General features: G+C 46.3%; 1 pseudogene; it reads left to right on the top strand.

The window, feature by feature from the left end:
- The first annotated feature begins 6554 nt into the window (after nt 1–6554).
- Nucleotides 6555–15672, top strand: LOC137146027 (ATP synthase F(0) complex subunit B1, mitochondrial pseudogene; annotated as a pseudogene).
- The last annotated feature ends 3127 nt before the right edge of the window (nt 15673–18799 follow it).

Raw genomic sequence — 18799 nt, 5'->3', positions numbered from 1 at the left:
GAGGCCAGGTTCTTTCATTGGTCAGTTTATCACACAGGAAATGGCAACGGCAGTACAGCTGGTTGCATGCTCATCTCTTCCAGGCATGCCCATCTCTTCCAGCGGGAGTAGCAGAAGAGCACAGAATACTCCCTTCTTTTGCTAAATAAGTCTGATTCCTTGCACTTCAGCCAAGAATCAGTCTTTCCTTTGTCTCAAATCCCCGCTTCCCACTGTCAGATATATTCTATTGTTCACAAAATAAATGTCAGGTGGAGGAAAGCAGTGCACGGTTTTTCTTGTTTGTTCATTGTAACTCACTGGAGCCTTTTTACTCCAGCTAAGCCAGCAGATCAGATTTTAAAAAAATAAAATAAAATAAAGAACATGCAGTGATTTTCCAGAAAAGAAAACGTTTAAAAGCTCTGCTACCCTGAGCGGCAGTCTCTCTGAGTTTCTATTCGCCCTGTCGCTGTCTGGGCTGTCAGACCATATAATAAAATAAACGTGCGAGGAGAAAAAGCCTTTCTTGGTCTCTCAGAGCAAACCCCAGTGCTGTGAGGGGACTTGCCTTTATTCTTGATTCAGGGCACCAGTGTCTTATAGGAATCGTTGTCCACATTTACACCGTGGCAAGCACAAGTACAAATGTAGGAATTCCTTCATCTCCATCTTGGGTGTGATGTCATGCTCCAAACATAAAATCTTGCATTAACATGGCATCACAATTGCTGACCTTCACTGTGTAACACCGAGGTCCCAATTGAGATCATAACCCCATTGTACCAGTAGTGTACAAACACATGGGAAGAGACAACCTTTGCAATAAGGAGCTTGCACACTAGACAAGACAGACGAAGGGTTGGCGAAATGAAGTGTCATTATTATTCCCCTCTTATCGATGGGGAAACTGAGGCATGGAAAAATGAAGTGACATGCCCAAACTCAGAGTCACGAGTTGAATCCTGAGCTCCGAACCTCCAATCCGGTGCCATAATCACAAGACCATCCTTCCTCTATTATGCAAACACTTGAAATGCAGGAAATCCTGGGTTAAGGTCTCAGCCCTCTCCCATAGGAGAAGCTGTTTGGGCCCAATTCTACAGTTAACTCTTATAAATAAACATAGGAATTGTCCAACCAGATCAGACTAATGGGCCATCTAGTGCAGCATACTCCATCAAGGGCTGGCACCAGATGCTTTGGAGAAAGGGGCAAGAAGTTTTGTGAGGGGACAATTATAGAATAAGCTGCCCACATGAGAAGTTTCTTCTTAGTCTGAATCAGTTAGAAGTTGGCTTGTACACTGCTGTATGAGGCTGTGTTCCCTACTGGATAAAGCAATGCCCTGGGACTCAGGAGAAGATCAGGGTTCTAGTCCCAGCTCCACCACTGGCCTTCTGGGGGACCTTGGAAAGTCACGTTGCCGCTCTGTGCCTCAGTTTCCCCATCTGTAACATGAGGTAATGATTCGGACCACATTTGTTAAAGCACTGTAAGATTGCTTAATGATATCATAGACATGGAGCTGAGTATTATTTAAAATATCCTTTAATCTCCATGTCTATTAGAAAGGCGTCTGAGGGGTGTTATTCCTGTTCTACAGATGGGGAAATCTTGCCCAAGCTAATGCCAATAGGTCATTGGCAGAGCTAAGAACAAAATCTTGGTGTCCTGTGCCCTTCGTGTACCACATTAAATGCCTCCACCAGCTATAAAAGAGGTAGGACTGGTCACTGAGTTGACAGGGTGATTGCATCCTGGATTTTCATTCAGAATCATCTTTATTAATAGGGTTGATTTGCTTCTTCTGTAATGAGGTGGACTTGAATTTTACCAGTAGATCAGCACCGACCTTCCTATGCAAACATACTCTGCAAAACAAACACACTATAAACCAACTCCTGTTCCGTATCATTTATACTGAAGATATGCATTCCATTGGGCTGACACGCAGACTGTAAACAAGCTCAAAATGTATTGCTTGTCCTAGGATGTGTACTGCCATCTTTCTTAATTATTCCTGAAGTTTCAAACATCATCCTTTGAATTTCCCCGGAGTATAGAAATGAGAAGCAAGTCTACTTTAAAAAAGAAGAAAAAGATGAGTTCTTGTGGGCTTTCATCTGCCTGTATTATCAGCATCTCTGCGAAATGGTTCCTTATAGCCATGCTATCCTCTGGGGATGCTAGAACTATGGCACAGCCATGAATTAACTAACTGGGCAATTGCAGTATGTCATGGGGGCTCAGCGTGTCAAGCGGAGGTTTCCCCATTTTCCCAGGGGGGGTTGATACCCCCCATCACATGGTTGGCAGGATTTCCTCTTGAGTCAAGCAATCACAATCGGGGGACTCAGGATCCTGGCGGGGCAGAGCAAACACTCAGTCAATGTCTGGGAGTCCTATGTAGCTATGCCTCGTGGTAAGTGTGAGAGAAGGGTAAGGGAACCTGGGACCACCCTACTTCTCCAGGTTCCAACCCAGAGCCTTATAGAGCCAGTAAACTCCCTATTAAGGGTTTAAGCATTAGCTCCTAACACATTCCCTGGGTCACTTCCTACTATAAGGTTCATCCCCGGCATCTCCTTGGCTGGCAGCAGGTCAGCATCCCCGTCAGTCTCCGTGGTTGGCTGGTCATCCGCAGCATAGTCTGAGTCCACGGTCCCAACAGCCTGGACAGTCGACGATTCCTATGCAGGAGGCGGCAGCTTCTCCTTAGCCAGCTCTGACTAAGCTGGGCTTCTATCTGTCTTCTCCACCTGGAGTATGCACAGCAGGGACGCGGGGGTTTATCTCTTGGGCCCACAGTGATTGGTCAGCCCCCGTTGGCCCAGTGCAGGGTTGGTCCACCCATCACACAGTTTTTGTTAGGAAACAACACAATTCCCTTGAAAACAACCCAGGCTTTTATATGCAGGTACAAAAATATTTTCCATTGTGTCTACCCAGAAGTACCCTCTCTGTTAGCATCTGTCTACACTAGAGCTGGGAACTATGGTCCAGGATGGAGTGCGTATATTTAATCCTACCTCAGCATGGGAGGATGGAATAGATGACCTCTTGAGGTCCCTTTCAGCCCTACATTTCTATGATTTTCTGTTGCATTTCTAGTGTAGCTGGGCCCTTTCTGCTTTCTCCAATGTTGCCCCTCATGAATGGGAAGAGCTCCCTGTAAACATCTGCAAAGCTACCTCATTATCCTCTTACAACTCTCCTTTGCTGTGATGCCTACAAAAAACTTAGTAGCAGCTAGGCCACTGGTTTGTAGAGACCACAGCCTATGTTGCTGACCATTATTATCTCATTGTACTCTTCCATCTGACTGTATCTGTCCATTATCTCTTGTCTCAGAGTTAGATTGTAAGCTTTTTGGGGCAGAGACCATCTTTTGTTCTGCATTTGTACAGCACCTAGCACAATGTGCTCCTGGTCCATGACTAGGGCTCCTAGGAGTTACCACAATACAAATAATACATGATAATACAAGTGCAGTTCCAAAGATGTCATGTTACTCTTGTGAACATTCAAGCAGCTCTGCATTCAAGCACCTCCAGTGGCCAGCTGGTTCTCAGCCATATCTTTGCTTACCTACAGAAGGCAATACAGTAGCCCTCACTACAGTGCCAGACTTACAGTATCATCCTCAGAAGAGATGGCTCATCATGAAAGAACCAGCATTTCTGGGACTGAAATGGCATTTGTGAAAGTCCCACTTTAAGGATACAAGAATTGGCATGCTGAAAAAGGCCAGCGGTCCATGTAGCCTGGAGTCCTGTCTACACCACTGGATGTCTCTGAGGAAGATGTGTGAACGTCCAGAATGCTCCTTGTTATGCAGCACTATAACATGGGGCATTTCCCCTGATCCCTACGGAGGAATTTGGTGATCAGTTAAAATCCCAATGAATAACAATTGATTGCGCCTGTAATTTTTTCACTCACTAATGATGCTACAGATGCTCCTTCTTATTTATATACAGTAGAACATCACTAAATTGCTCTAAATCACCTTGGAGACTCCATTGCAAATTCCTGGACTCTGAATTAACGGCAAAGTGAGTAAATGCATTTGTTTTAAAAAACAAGGATCATGCAGCATATGAGGTACTTTGTTCATTCTTTGACATGTCTAGTTTATTTTTAATTATTCATAATACTTCAGTGCACTAATAAATGCTCTTGAGTACATTTAGTGTAAGTAATGAAATCTTATAATATTAGACTTTGCTACAAGCTTCTAATGTTAAATATTTGTTGACAAATGGGGAGAGACCATTCAGGTTTTTCTGTATACAACTAATAGGTTATGAAGATTAAATTAGCAAGGTTCTAATGCAACTGTCTGATCTTGCTTAATTTTACCACATTAACATCCTGGAGCATGGAGTTCCACAAGTTAATTACAGTTGCTTAAAAATGTTTTTCATTAGTAGCTCTGACATCTGTCTTTTAATTTTACCAAGTTTTGTCTTGTTCTTATATCTTCTGTGTCAGCATAGAACATGGCATGTGCATAGCAGTTTTCACGGCCAGATCAGAGCCTAGTGCACACACATCAGTTAAGCTTCAGCCACAGCACTCCAGTACAAATAAAAGAGAAATGAGGCAGAGAGAGAGAGGAGGGTGCCCAGTGAATTTGTGGAGGCTCCAGGAAGTACACCCTAGCTCCACCCAGATTCCATCCACAAAGACCATCGCAGGACAAAGCACCAGTCCTCTTCTGCACTAACCCATGGGCCATCTGACCAATGCCTGGGAGTCTGTGACATTGTTAGGGGCAAGCCCTTTCTTGCACCCCCAGGCACACAGGGTTCTGCCCAAGATCAGTGGGAGACTATCTTGGTGCATGCGACTCCGTTGCAGGGATTTGTTGGGGGCGAATCAGCCAAGGAGGTGCCGACAACTGGCAAGTAGATCGACTGCCGAGTGGTTCCGCTTTCCCATCACAGGCAGCACAGATCTATTCTTGACTCTGGAGCAGTGGTCATGGAGCTGTGTCACAGCTTGGAGGGGAAAGATTCCTTCGCACCAGCCCCTGCAGGGAACCCTGGTGATCTAATTTGTCTGTTCTTTGGGGGCTAGGTGTGAAGGTTCCGATTTACGGACAGATTCTGTCCTGTCCCTGGATTTTGGCCATGAGAGCCCTTTGCATTAGAGCGGAGGGATGAGTGTCTGCATTCCATGCCTGGACTCTGTGACGATAACCTCAGCCCACGTGAGGCTGCCGGAGCCCAGGTGTCTAAACTTTGTGCCTTATTCCGTTATTGATTAGCTATATTAAGTGCTGCAACACCGCTACGATTCAGCATAAACATATTCTCACTGCACCCTTCCCAGCATCTGCCCAGCGCCGCTGTCGGTGGGCCTGGGACACAAACCAAAGCAGACACCGTGGTAATTTGGAGACCTTGTTTATGCTGTGTTGTATCAATTCACCTTCTTGATTTCCAGCTGCCTTCCTCCCCCTAGAGATCACAAAATGATCTGTGTGGGACGGGACAGTCTAATGGGATTAGACAGGAAGAAAAAGTGTACCCAGCTGGGGTGTGTGGGGGTGCCAGATCTGAGTCTCCCTGTGGACTCAATCCAAGAAGAGGGGAGAAGGGGTTGGGGCAAATCGCTGGAGGTGCAGCTTCAGGCACAGGCCCCAGCAAACGAGGTTCTGAAGCCCCAAGGGAAACTGAGTCCCACCGGGAGGAGCTGAATGCTAAGCAGCTTGTGGGGTGCATGTCGGGGTGTAGTACACTGGCTGGGTGTGTCTTCCTCTTGTGCCGCGGCCCCCCAACTAAATCAGCCTGGCCTGCAACTGAAATGAGCGGGGCCTGCAGGTTGGGGCGGTCCCTATGGACCACCATGGTGTGTCAGCATGTGTCTGACCACATTTCGTTACAACGTCAAAGGCTGAATCCCTCTCGTCCCCATAGCCTGATAAGTGGGGGGGGGGGGTACAGCGAGCTCCCCTCCATAGTCTGAGGAGTGGAGGGGGACAGAGGAAGGTACAGAGAACAACCCTCGCCTGATGAGTGTAGGGGGGCGCTGAGGTCTTCCCTCCCCCCATATCCTGATGTTTGGGGGGGTACAGATAGCCCCCTCCCCCCATTGCTTGGTTAATGAGGGGTACAGAGAGCCCCCTCCAAAGCCTAGCCAGTGCGGGGAGGTAAAAAAAGCCCCCAGTTCCTCCCATAGCCTGATGAATGTGTGGCCCGGTGTCATAGCCCTGTCCCGTAACCCAGGCTCTGGGAGCTGGTAGGGGGTGTGACTGGCATCCCCGCACTAACCAGGCTGCGGACAACACTCAGATACCCTTTTCTGCACCAGGCTGAGGCCATCCACCAGCCAGGCTGCAGGGGGCATTCAACGCACAGCTGCCTGCTTCCCACACATGGCTCAGGCAGGCAGGGGGCACATCTGCGATGTTCATTAACGCCTCCAGGCCCAGTTCTGGAAGGGGAGCGACAGAAGCAGCTATTTGGATGCAGAAGCAAGGCCCCCTGATGTCTGGCATTTGTTTAAGCAGCCTGAGTTCCTGCTGGGTATAAACAACATGCATTGTTAATTGCGGCTCATAACCGATGCTGGAAGACAGCAATCACAGAGACAAACTCAAACCGGAGGCCCGTCCATGTTTCGTGGCTTTAAATGCAGCTGGAAAAGGTGTGTTTGAAAAAAAAAAAAAAAAGTCCTAGCTACAGGATGGTTCAGGGGAATCATATTAGAAAATCATTTTCCATGGCAGACAGCCGCCAATTTTCTACCAATCTGAAGGTAGGAAGTGCAGAATTAGCTCCATAATGTCTGCTATTAAATTATTTCAGTCCAATATTTCTCACACCAACAGGGAAGGCTGCTCCTCCTGCAATTTATTTCACCGAGACACTGACCTGACTAATGTCTCTAGCCTGTATTACGGAACAGAATAAATGGCAGTTTGGGAAAGGATGGGGGGAGAAGAGAAGGGAGGCGATTCTTGCCATCGACTCTGGAGCGAACAGAAAGATCTGCAGCTGCAAATTACGTGCCATACTTGGTTGTGCAAGAGTCCATGTCGAATTCCAACTTTGAACATGATTTACATGACCCGCAACACGTTTATAGCAGACAGCAGGCTTTTTCATGCCTTTGATTTGAGAGTAATTATTTTTAAAGCTGAAAGATTTTTACTGTCCTTTATATAACTTTGGACAATAAACACATCGCTTTTTTTTTTTTTTTTTTAAAAGCCTACAAGAAAAATGAGACAAAAGTTCAAGAAGGAGCAGGGGAAACCATTGTTGCCCAGTTGAAGGAACAGGTGGCCAGATGCAGAGGTGACATGTAAGTGAGTTGAAGGGCCTGAACCCTGGTAAGTCTTGTTTGGGCCCAAAGGGGTTTACAAATCACCTTAGGGCAGCAGGTGAGGATTCTCCTCTTGTGGAGGGCAACCTACAAAGCCCACTCTCCCTGTGGAGAGGTGGGTCAGGAGGAAATGGGGCTGGCGCAGTCGTGAGGCTTGATAGATTCTGTAGGGCAGGGAAGGGGGTTAAATACAGCACCGTGCATGAAGGATGTTCCCAACCAGAAAAGGTCATTACTTGGGTGGCAGAAGAGCTTGATGGTGCTGGTGATTCGTTAAGGAGCCCTCTCCTTTCTATCTAAGATACTTACATGGCCACCACGAGCACAGTATTGGAGCACCTCACAAGTCTTTATATACATTTAGCCTCAACACCCCTGGGAGGTAGAGATGTGTTGTTTACAGGTCAGGAATTGAGGCCCAGGGGGTATGGCTACACTGTGATAAAACCTGGGACCCTGCACAGAGGTGTTATGGACTGGGATGTAGGCCTAGTAGTCAGAGCAGGAGTCAGTTCTAGTTGGCAAAGCAGGCACCCAGGTTGGGGAATGAAGCCAAGATTCAGCGCCAGTCTCAACTGCCAATTATCAGAGCCATGGGTCAAGCCAGAGTCAGAACCAGGAATTGAAACTGAGGGTCCGAGCGGAGGTCAGATACTAAACGCCAGAGCCAAGGGTCAAGCTGGAGTCAAGGTCAGAAACTGGGATCAGAGCCAGGACTGGTCACTGAGGACTGGAGGCGAGACAAGGATCAAGCATGGAGCACGATGGGAATAAGAGCAAAAGCAGGGGTAAAGCAAGAGCCAGGAACAGGGTTGGCTGCAGGAGGCAGCACAACAGGAAACCACCTTGTAGCTCAGACAAACTTCCTGTGTCCCCTCCTTGCTTAAATGGTGTAGCTGGACCAATCGGTGAAGCCAGGCAATCCGCCAATCAGAGCTCCTGTGGGTGGTGTCATAGCTGGGGCTATAGCCCTAGCAGCTTCCCTGCCTACCTGCTTTCAGTAGCTATTGACTAGAACCCAAGATATAGCAGCTGTCTGAGAACTCCCAGGCTTGGGTTTAAGAGTGAGGATATCACAGGGATGGGGAGGTTTCCTCTATACCCTTCTCCACCTCCTCAGGGTGTCTGGAGTAGATATGAGTTCACGCTCCAACAGTGCTGGTTGAGTAAGATTCACGGAATCATTTATTCATGGAAATTTGGAGAAGGGGAGAGTGGATAGTTCACCGCGGGTTGGTGATTCCACAAATCCAGTCACAAACAATCTATTCAGCACACTTTGTGATATTTTTTAATAAGAGATTCACCGAATACATATTTAATATTAGTCACCCAACTCTAGTTCAGTTCCACATGCAAATCTGAACTTGCCGAATGTCAGAGTTTTCAGATCTAGGGTTTTGGGTCAGTGAAGGGCCAGTAAAGCTAAGAGACAGATCACATACAGGCCTCTATAATTAAGGGCTGTTAACCACAGAAAGCCTCAGATGAGTGCTATAGCAGAACAGAAGATTATTATTAGAAAGGTACAGTTCTTACAGACTGTTTATTGATTCTTGAAAACCTGAGTGCTTTCTTTGTCACTGGCACAGGCTATTAGCTACCTGTTTTTCAACCAAAATCAAATAGCCGGTATCAACACAAGTGAAACTATATACATGTCAGATGTATCAGATTTATTGAGCAATCCCATCATTCTTAAATCTACCATAAATGAGTTGTGCAGTCACCTACAATTGTTACAATGTTAAATTTATACCTAGCGGATAATGTTCTTATTCTTCACTCTGGGAACAAAAGAAAATCAGGTCTGAGCAATCCTGACATGCCGTGACATTAGAAATATGATGCGGATTCACGGGACCCTTGATAAGAGGTTTCCAAAGATGTCTGATTCCTCTCACCTTTGTCTGAGCAATAAGTCAGGTGGTAGGTGTATCTTTTATGTGTGCACTTGTACACATGTTTTATCTGATCGGGGTTTCATCGGATAAGTAGTATGAATCTGAAAGGTTCTGACAATGGAAGTGAGGATGACATGCTGCTGCCATCAGATAAGAGGTTCCCAGGCCAAACCTGCTATTTATAAAGCCGTTGTAAGTCACGTTCAGCTGTTGGAATATGTAGGCTCTGTACAAATAGATTATGCCACTTTTCACAGCGTGAGCTGGCAGCGGCGCTCTGGAAGGGGAGTGAGTCTCCTGGTCATATCACGGGAGCCGAGCGTTAGGAGTCCTGTGTTCTGTTCTGAGGGGGCGCGCACCCAGTGATCCGGGCATCGAACTTAGGGATGTAAAAGGTTAACGGTTTAAATGCTAATATTAAACAGCTGATTACCGTTTAAACTGGGGGTGGAAGGGAGCAGCATCTGGGCCGGCTCCCTGTGAGCAGGGGAGGAGGTGCGGAGCACAGCGCTGAGGTCGCCGTAGCTGGGCTGGCTCCGCTGTTGCTGGGCTGGCTCCCCGTGAGGGGGCAGAGGCACGGAGCCCAGTGTGGGGGAGGGAGGGTGAGCCCAGCTACGACCACCCCCACCCCCTCCAACGCTGGGCTCCGCTCTTCCCCACCAGCAAGAGCTGCCCAGCTGCGGATCCCCTCACCCTGTGTTTAACCATTCTATTTTTAGAACGTTTAAACGGATTTTTGATTAAACTCATTTTTACATCCCTCGTTGAACTATGGAGATCTCAGGACCCTGGCTTGCTATCCCTAGCAGTGCCTCTGACTCATTTTACCCACCTGTGAAATGGACAGTGACGTTTCCCTACCTCGAAGAAATGTTGTCACTTAACAAATTCATGTGTGTGAAATCCATGAACTAAACGCTCTCGACAAGCGCGAAGCATTAATGCCCAATAAGGTGAGCATGTCATCATTCAATTAGCACTTTCACTGCAGACATCTGGGCATGGTGAGATGCTCAGCAGAGCTCAGCGTGGGCACAGCCGCCTCAGATGGACATAGGGAGCAGCCTGGACTTTGCAGTGTTTAACTCCAGATCCACACATGCTGCTGGACAGAAGATTTGCATGGACCGGATATGTCAGTGAAAGGAGAGATGTATCATATAGGTCTGATTTTAACGAGGCTGTTGGTTCTAACCTGGCAAATAATGCAGGTGTCATTTGGACTCCCAGATCTGTGGGCACAGTCAGGTGCTTAGATATCAAAACGACTTAAATTCCCCCAGTGGAAAATCTAGCTTGTTTATGCTTTGTCAAGAGCCAATACGACTGGAGGCTGGACACCAAAATGCCAGCTTCCCTGGTTACCAGTATACCTGACTGACAACTCTGTCAGTGTCACTGTTTAAATCTTAGGCTTGCCACTCGCGTTCACCAGCACTGGAGTCTTTTTCTCTCTCTTTACTCCACATAGGAAATAACTTTAGTGTCTATTGCAACAAGCTGCACGTACAGTCCTAGGCCATGAAAACCCCACTGATCCTGCAGGATCTAAATGGGTTTTGTACAGGAATGCAATGGTATTCAAGCAGCAGGGCAGAAGGAAATGAAAGACACCAGAACTGTGTGTAACAATACTACTCTCCATCCAGGGAACAATTATTGATCATTGATAATAGATTATTGTTGATTATTGAATAATTCTTGATTAATTTTAACATACCCTCATTCCCATCTGCTATGTGAGACAGTTAAGTAGAATGATTTCCACTGTACAGATGGGGAACCAGACATATCCAGGAAGTCTGTGGCAGAGTTTCACCTGACTCCAAGCTCTGTGCTTAAACACAAGAATCAAACACTTTTAAAGAGGAAATAATGCAAGCAATGGAGGCTACCAGTATATGATTTAATAAAGCAGTCGTGTAAAGATAATGCTGTTTGTATGAAATGTAGTAAAGCCTTGATCACCAGGACGATAGTGAAAGGTAAGGGAGAAAAGGAGATTTTTCAATGAGATTGAAAATAATCTGGAGAATCAATGAGACCTGGAGATTCAAGCAGGATGCTCCATGAGGGATCTGCACAATAGATAGCACTTGCCCCAACACAGTAAGATGATATGAGGTGTGGGAGGGCAGCGCTAGCTTAGCCATGAGGAAGGTTAGAGAACAGAGCCCATGAATTCGGCTAAAGCAAGCCTCAGGGAGTGTTAGTCTTTCCTGCAGTGGATGGAGGTGTACACCAATCTTCACAACCAGGAACACTGCACTTGGTTGACCTCCTCCATGACAGGGGGGCAGCTTTTTTCAATGCCAGCTTTGCAGGATGGGAAATAAAGGGCTGAACTCAGGGGTTTTTTGCATATGGAATGAGAATCACAGAGCATTCTGCAGATGTCAATGTAATGGGCCTCACGAGCCCCGGCTCCCGTTTTACAGACTCAGAAACTGGAGGCAGAGGAAGGCTAAATGACTTGGCCAGGATCACACTGCAAATCTGTGGCATAGCCTAGAGCACAGAACTAATGTGCAACGTAGGGCTTCCAAGAGCTCCAGGCAACCAGTTAGACAATCAGTTACTCCCTCCAGGATGAGAGCCCTGGCAGAGACTGGAGCTTGGGAGTGCATCGAGATAGGCCTGGGTCTTGGCTGAATGCTCTGGAGACGTAGTGATACTAGACTCTGATCTGCTCTCTGCTCCCATGCAAGAGTCCCCAGATCAGCAGGTGGGTGTGTTGCAATGCAGGCCGCAGCCTATTTGTCTCCTCGTGCTTGCTGTGCCCACAGCACTTCCAACTCACAGACCCAGCCTGGCGGCTCCTCTCTCTTCTCACCCAGCGAGGACCGCATTAACCAGCCACCTGCAGCGCCTCGAGCCTCGGTCGGTTTTACCTTCCTTGTTTGCAAGACATGCAGTTACCGTTGCAGAGGGCGGCTCCTCAACTGTTCTGCGGCATGTTCCAACTTGCCCTGGTTTTGATAGTGCGGTCTCTTGTTCTGGCGTCAGTTTTTATGTTGCGCCTTGTCCTGGGGGGCCCAGCTCGGCCCCCGTCCTCTTCCCTGCAGAAATCGCATGGACTCCACCAGATGTGCTCTTACGGACACTTTATTTCGGTTTCTCTTCCCCAATATCACCGCAGTCCCCGTGCTCCCACCTTTGCCGAGCAGTCCCTCTGAGCAGGACCTAATTAGCAAAGCGTTAAAGACAATCCTTTGCAATGCGAAGTGGGCATGTCTCCTCAATATTAAGATTTCCTGTCATAGCCACATACACAGGACAGCTGACTTGCGAGTCTATTACAACAGAGTATGAATAATGTAACAGGGGATGAAATATTCAGAAGAATACGGGTTAATAATTCTGGTACAAATAGGGATGGACAGGATTGCATTCATCATCTGCTAATGTGCAGCCTTGAGCCAAACCAGAGTGGGATACAACAAGATAAATGATAAAGGACTGGACAGGTTCATAGTTAAGAACATAACTTACCGTGCAGTTCTGTTGGCACTGGGCTGGGGGGGGGGAGAAAGGGGGAGGAGAGGATTTATAGACCTTATCTTGGTTTATTTTTGTTTAAAGGCTTGGAGATGAAAAGTGAAACGATATTGAAATAGACAGCGCAAGGCACTGGTAAGACACTTGACGTATCCTTCCTTAAAACAGACTTAGCAAATGCCTTCATCCAAGCCTCTTTTTTCACAGGTGTGTGTGTGCAACAGGATGCAGGAAGGGTAGGGGGAGCAGAAAATACGCTTGTATTGATGCTGTTGCCTGAATGGAGTATTTAAAGAAATAGAGAGAGCTGGTGAGATGTGTCAGATTGATGGCACTGCAAAGGGAAATCCCACGTTTATTCACGAGGCCTGGACTGCATGGGTACTGTAGTGCAACCATCCCCCAGTGCCCCACCAGTGTGCTCCGCTTTGACCAGGAGAGGCCACTTATTGAGTTGGCCATGGATACCACTCTTTGGTATCCCTGCATAGGAACATAGGAGTTCCATACGGCATCAGACTCAAGTGTGATGGAGCAGGGCCTGGTGCTTAGGTCCCTGGGTCCACAACTCTCCCCCATCTTTAGTATCCCCTGCCATTGGTCGCTCCAGCACAGCAGTAGACAGTAACTCAGCCATCTGGGTGGACCAATGAATTCCACCCCTTTCCAGGGTAACAGAGTCCCATGGTGCTAGAGGAGCACTCAAGCAAGACAAGGCCATCGCAGAGAAGCTAAATTAATGCTTTGCATTGGTCTTCATTGCAGAGGATCCGAGGGAGATTCTCACACCTGAGCCATTCTTTTTAAGTGACAAATCAGAGGTACTGTCCCAGTTTGAGGTGTCAGTAGAGGAGGTTTGGGAACAAATTGATAAGTTAAATAGTAATAAGTCACTGGGACCAGATCCACCCAAGAGTTCTGAAGGCACTCAGATATGAAATTGCAGAACTACTAACTATGGTATGTAACCTACCACTTAAATCAGACTCTATACCAAATGACTGGTGGATAGCTAATGTAACACTGATTTTTAAGAAAGACTCCAGAGGCGATCCTGGCAATTACAGGCCAATAAGCGTAACTTCAGTATCAGGCAAATTGTTGAAACTATAGTAAAGAACAAAATGATCAGACACATGGAAGAACACGATATGTTGAGGAAGAATCAACATGGTTTTTGTAAAGGGAAATAGACTCATAGATTTTAAGGTCAGAAGGGACCAATAAGATCATCTAATCTGACCTCCTGCACAATGCAGGCCACAGAACCTAGTAGCCCTTCTCTGCACCTGTTCCAGTTTGAATTAATTTTTCTTATCATGCCTTACCACTCTATTAGAATTCTGTGAGGGGGTCAACTAACATGTGAACAAGGGTGATCCAGTGGATATAAGGTACTTGGACTTTTCAAGGGCTCTTAAACAAAATAGACAGTCATGGAATAAGAGAGATCCTCTCCTGGATCAGTAACTGGTTAAAACAAAGGGACGGAATAAATGGTCAGTTTTTCCAGTGGAGAGAGGGAAATAGCAGGGTCTCCCAAGGATCTATACTGGGACCAGCACTGTTCAACATATTCATAAATGATCTGGAAAAAGGGGTAAACAGTGAGCTGGCAAAATTTGCAGACTGTACAAAATAACTCAAGGTCCAAAGCTGGCTGCGAAGAGTTACAAAGGGATCTGACAAAACTGATAACTAAATGGCAGATGAAATTCAATGTTGATAAATGCAAAATAATGTGCATTGGAAAACATTCTCTCAAATATACATACAGTGGCAAGGGAGGCCTGTTCTGCCCCTCCGCAGGTCCTGCGCCCTTTTCGGCTGCACTGGTGGTATGGCTGGGTGGGGGCAGGGGGGATCTGGTCCCACCCTCTACCCCAGGCCCTGACCCAGGGACCCTGTAAGGAGTAGCCTCAAACTGCTTAGTCTGTGAGAGCCACTACCTTCCCTCAGTCGCCTGTCCTTGGCCCCACTGCTCATGGTCTGCTTCCTAGAACTGGGACGAGGGTTCCCTCTCCTCACCGTGGGTCTCTCTGTCGCTGTGATCCTCCCCTGTTTGGGTGAGGTCACCCCACCTCAACTCTGTTCCTCAGTTGTCTGGGCGGCCGGGTCCTCCTTCAGGCCTCTGTACCTATGACCCTGCCCAGACAGGCTTCTCCTGAATTCCTATACCTTGTATTGTGGTAGCAACAGCAATCACTCCAAGTTCTGTCGCGCAGCGCCACTCCTCCTCTCAACTCCCTTTCAGCTGCCCCTAGCTGCCTGCCAGGGAGGCTTTTAACTGCTGGGGGCAAGCCCTTTAATTGGCCTCAGCTGGCCTAATTGGCCTAATTGCCCTAGAGTAACCCCAGCTGAATCACCCAGGGAACAAGGATTTGTTGATCCTGGAGGACCTCCAACACTCTGGGGACTGGGCAACTGTTCTACCTTCTCTCCAAGGAAATATATATAATTAACCATGAAACAATTGCAAGTAACTCCATGTTGTCAATCCTCATCTATATAGCTAAAAAATATGGGGCTGACGTAGCAGGTTTTGCTGATAAACTCAATGAGGAGAAAGTTGCCAATGTTTTAGCTGTGAAAAATGAAGCAATCAACTACCTGGAGTCAATAATTGAACAGGAAAAGAAGGAGCAATGGTGGGTGGAAGGTCGCAGTTATCTTTTTAATGCTAAGCGGAATAATATTGCTATGATACTAGAGACTAATTACCGAGAAAGGCCACTCACTGTATACAATGAAGTGAAGAAGCGACTGGACTACCAAATTGCTGTACAGCAACTGATGTGTCGTAAGGAACAAGATTACATGATCAGCTGGGTAGAGAGAAACGTTGTTCAGAGCATCACTGCTCAACAGGAGAAGGAGAGTATTGCCGAGTGCATCTCCAACTTGCAGGTGTTATCGAAGAGTGCACAAGTGGCAGTGTGACTGCAAAGCGTTGAATTCCAGGCGGCTCCGCGTGGCTTCTGTTGGAAACTGTACAACTGAAACTCTCAATTAAAATAACTTCTGTACTCTGTCTAAAAAAACAAACCAAAAACACTCTCCTATAGCCAGAATACAAAATGATAGTGTTGAAATCCGCTGTTAAAATTCAAGAAAGAGATCTTGGAGTAATCATGGACAGTTGTCTGAAAACATTTATTCAATGTGCTGTCACAGTCAAAAAAAATGAACAGAATGTTAGGAACCATTAGGCAACAGATACATAGTAAGACAGGAAATATAATAATGCCACTATACTAATCCATAGGACACCCACACCTTGAATTCCGCATACAGTTCTGATCACCCCGTCTCAAAAAAAGATATATTAGAACTGGGAAAAGTACAGAAAAGGGCAACAAAAATTGTTAGGGGTCGGGCACAGCTTCCATATGGGGAGAGATGAAAAAGATTGGGACTGTACAGCTTAGAAAAAAGACTACTTTGGGATAATACGATAGAGGTCTACATAATTGTGAATGGTGTGGAGAAAGTTAACAGGGAAATGTTATTTATCTCCTTCACATAACACAAGGACTGGATGACCAGAAACGGATCACTCAACAATTGCCCTGTTCTGTTCATTCCTTCTGAAGCAACTGGCACCATCCACTGGCAGAAAACAAGATACTGGGCTAGCTGGACCATTGGTTTGACCCAATGTTCTTATGTTCTTAATAAAGTATAGGAGGCTAACATCCCCTAAAAGGAGTTTCCAGCCCAAGGGTGGGTCCTTGACGGCCTCACACCCTTACTTCAGGGCTTACCATGTCTTTATCCCACTTATCTCTCAAGGGAAGGAGGAGGGATGTTGATGCCACCCTCATGGCTGGCTGGAAGGAGAGGCCAGGCACTTCCTGTCTACCAAGTTCCAACCCAGGCCCTACCAATGGCAGTAATATCAAGCACCCAGGACAGCTCCAAGACTGCCTCCATATGCTATGGCCCATCACTTACTTTCCCCGTCCAGAGCATGGCCACAGTCTCACTGACAATGCAAGAAAAGATAGAGTGAAGGGTTCCTTCATCCTTAAAGACAAGTTAGTCCCACCTCCAGGGCCTGGAATAGCTGCCACTTGCAAACCCCTATCATCCTTGCAGTAACCTGCTGTTCCCTAACTCGGGGGCTGTCAGAGCAGGTTTGTCTCCCTGTCCTATCTGCTATCCCTCCACCCCCTTCTGAGTTTTCTGGTTCTCTTTTAAATACGTCCTCCAACCACAGCAGGCTCCGCAGATGCTACGAGGCACATCAGCCCTTCACTGCTCCTTAACCCCTTCTATCCCAGTGCAGGGTTTGTATATCCCATCACACCAAAGTCTGTCTAGTCCAGTATCCTGTCTCTGACAGTGGCTAACACCAGATACTTCAGGGTAGGTACTCTGCAACGGGCAGAGGTGAGATAATCTGCTCCCAGGTCTCATCCTGGTCTCTTATGGTTAGAAATTGGCTTCAACCAATTGAAGCACAAACTTTAATATCCCTTCCACAAGTTCTGTCATTTATCATGATAACTCTGGATATTCTTGTTTGCTGTGTAGTTGTAGCCTTGTCCGACCAAGGATATTAGAGAGACAAAGATGGGGGAAGGTAATATCTTTTATTGGACCAAATTCTGTTGGTAAAACAGACAAGTTTTCGAGCTTGCCCCTGACCTGAAGAAGACCTCTGTGTCAGCTTGTGTCTCTCACCAACAGAAGTTAGTCCAATAAAAGATATTACCTTGCCTCTCTGGATTTTCTCGATATTTAAATAAATATTCAGCGCCAATTGTCAGGGTAAGTTTTGTGTCCACTAGGAATTGGATTGAACCATTCATGCATTTTTGATAGGCTACTGAATGGGCATGACAGGGTAACAAAGTATGCTCATCATCAGGCAGGCTGGATTTGATCTGTCAGTGGAAGTTTCCACTGCCTATTTCTTCTCCCTTGAGCCAACCAATACACACTGGATTTTATTAAACAATGATCAATAGATGTTAGATGTTTGTATAGTCCCTTCTATCCATGGATCTCAAAGCACTTTACAAATATTAATGAGTTAAGCCTCTCAACACCCTCTGTGAAGCAGGGATGTATAATTAGCCCCATTTACAAATGATGAAACTGAAACACGGCCAAGTTAAGTGACTTGCCCAGGATCTCACTGCAAAGCTGTAGCAGAGCAAGGGATAAATTCTCTCTTGGTTCTATGCCTTAACCACATTCTTCTGAGTTGGGGGCATAATGAAAGGAGAGAGGGCATGGAATTAGAGGAGATTTGTGGTGTAATGGAGGGAAGAGGATGAAATTTTCCTTAAAGCCACAACCAGGTGGATATGAAGTGTCACGAAAACACGTTTTCTGCAGTTCGAAGCCCTGTTTTTTTCAGGGAAAAAAAATCTGTGAGCTAAGGCTCCTCAGTTTATCTTGTTCTGTTCAAATACTGCAGGGCTTGATGTAAATTCCTTATTTTCTCTAATGCTGTCACCTGGCTTTGTTTTTCATTAAATATTAATACATTTGTCTAGAGGAAAAAATTAAATTCCTTCCTTGGCAAATCCTCCGGAAGTGGAAAGTTAAACTGTAGGAATTAGAGCTGGTATTGTCTTCTGAGGAATCTCATCAATGTTAATCCTCTTCCTAGGCCAAATTTCATTACAAAGAAAATCTTTACTGTGCCTTCCAGAGCCACAATAGGGAGCGTAGACAGCAAATATAGTGAGCGTGAGAACTGCCTGAGGTACTGGATCAGATGCCTAGTCCTTGTCTATATTGAGGCTTGTACTCTGGGAGACTTTTTAGTCCGTGAACTCGGGTTTTAATTTTCAAGTTCTCCTGAAACTTTTGCTTTGAGTGCTGTGAAAAAAGTGAAAACCTACCTTTATTGCTAGCGTAATGTGGATTTCCGTTTTTTATTTCCTTCCCAAGTTTCAACATCTCAAGATTAACAGCAGTCAGTGGCTGAGCAGCCCAATCAGAATTGTTTCACTGTTCCCTTGTGATTCCCCTCTCTGTTTGTCTGCAGCCATCTCTTGTCTCTCACCACATACTTAGACTGTAAGCTCTTTGGGGCAGGGAGCCACGTTTTGTTGTGTGTATTG

This window comes from Emydura macquarii, unplaced genomic scaffold (genome assembly GCF_026122565.2).
Source record: "Emydura macquarii macquarii isolate MOO-44397 ecotype Brisbane River unplaced genomic scaffold, CSIRO-AGI_Emac_v2 contig_3692, whole genome shotgun sequence".
Taxonomy (NCBI): Eukaryota; Metazoa; Chordata; order Testudines; family Chelidae; genus Emydura; species Emydura macquarii.
Note: the sequence above shows the minus strand (reverse complement) of the source record. Positions and strands in the feature narration are given on the sequence as shown.